This window comes from Gossypium arboreum, chromosome 7 (assembly GCF_025698485.1).
Source record: "Gossypium arboreum isolate Shixiya-1 chromosome 7, ASM2569848v2, whole genome shotgun sequence".
Lineage (NCBI taxonomy): Eukaryota > Viridiplantae > Streptophyta > Magnoliopsida > Malvales > Malvaceae > Gossypium > Gossypium arboreum.
In genome coordinates, this window is record NC_069076.1 from 56,315,783 (window position 1) to 56,317,360 (window position 1,578).

Sequence of the window (1,578 nt, forward strand, 5' to 3'; positions counted from 1 at the left end):
ATTGCAGTCATTGCCTTCCTCAATTTTGGTTCTGATCACTCACGTAATACACGAATTCTGGGTTCAATGGATATTCTTCGAACAAATGTCCTTCCCCACAACAAATAGAGGCTATACTTTCAAATTGATTTGGTGGCTGTGCTGCAAAACTATTAGACCTATTAGTAGTAAGATTTTTTAACATTGGGGATATTGAGGATACTTGAGATGCGAGTGAAGTAAGAGGGTCTACTTCAAGTATTCCAGCAACTCGTCTTCCTGACGCTGCTCTATTGGTTGGCCATTGATAATTATTACTAGCAATCCTCTCAATGATTTTAGAAGCCTTGTTATAAGACTTAGAAAGGAGAGCACCATTAGCAAAAGCGTCCACTACCATCCTCATGTGAGCATTGAGACCATTATAAAATGTCTCAAGTTGGATGAAATGTGGGATTCCATGATGAGGGCACTTCTATAATAATTCTTTGTACCTTTCCCATGCCTCATACAAGGATTCATCATCCATTTGTTGGAAAGCAGTGATCTAGTTCCTCAACTTAGCATTCTTGCTAGGCAGGAAATACTTCATAAGGAATCTTTCTGCTAACTCTTGCCATGTGGAAATTGAATTTGGTGGCAATGAGTTCAATCAAGCTCGAGCTTTGTCCCTTAGTGAATATGGGAATAGTTTCAATCATAATGCATCTTCGGGTACTCTGGCTAACTTGAAAGAATCACTCACCTCCACAAACAGTCTTAAGTGTAGGTGAGGATCTTCGGTAGGAATTTCACTTAACTGACCCACTGTCTGAAGCACTGGAACGTGACCGGCCTAAATTTCGAGTCTCCTAACACCCTGATTAAGATAATGAAACACTGACACGGTATATTGTCTTAAAGCTCTATCCCTATCATCAGGAATAAGAATAGGATTTTGAGTAGGGTTTGCTCCATTTCCTTGGATCAAATTTTCAAAGTTCATCTCTTCGGTCCTTCTCTGATTTGCTTGTCTTCTTCGCTATCAGAAAGTTCGTTCAATCTCAAGTCTACAGGGAGTAAATCAATAATTCGGTCAATACTCATAAACACCTAAAATAATCACAGAAAAATTAACTAAGTTAAAAATTAAATAGAAAATTAAACCAAAATGTAAAACTAACAAATGCACAAATAATGACTTTTTAAAACACAGTCCTTGGTAACGGTGCCAAAAACTTGGAACGACGAAAATGTGTAAGTGTAGACACTCGCAACAAGTAATAAAGTGACAAGTAAATGTTGATTTATCATACCCACAGGGACTGTGAAAAGAATTATTTATTAATGCAATTTAAAACACTTTGGTGAAGAAAAATATTTTGTTTTGAAAAGGGTGATAAAAAAATAAGATTTTAAACTAAATAAAAATAAAAGTTCTAATGCACGATTTCAAAATATGATTTAATATTGTGTTGGATTAATTACATTTCTTTAACTTAGAATTATTAAACTCATGTTTATGTTGTTACGAACAAATTCACGGCAACTCAGTAATTTGCTAACTTATGAACATAGTCACCTACACAAATCTATTCATCTCTTAACATATCCCTATGT

The 1,578-nt window shown here is 35.4% G+C and overlaps 1 non-coding gene across 1 annotated transcript; it reads left to right on the forward strand.

Moving 5' to 3' along the window:
- The first annotated feature begins 434 nt into the window (after window positions 1-434).
- Window positions 435-541, forward strand: LOC128296043 (small nucleolar RNA R71). The gene has a single exon (XR_008286591.1). It is a non-coding gene; the product is annotated as a small nucleolar RNA R71 (small nucleolar RNA).
- Window positions 542-1,578: the final 1,037 nt, after the last annotated feature.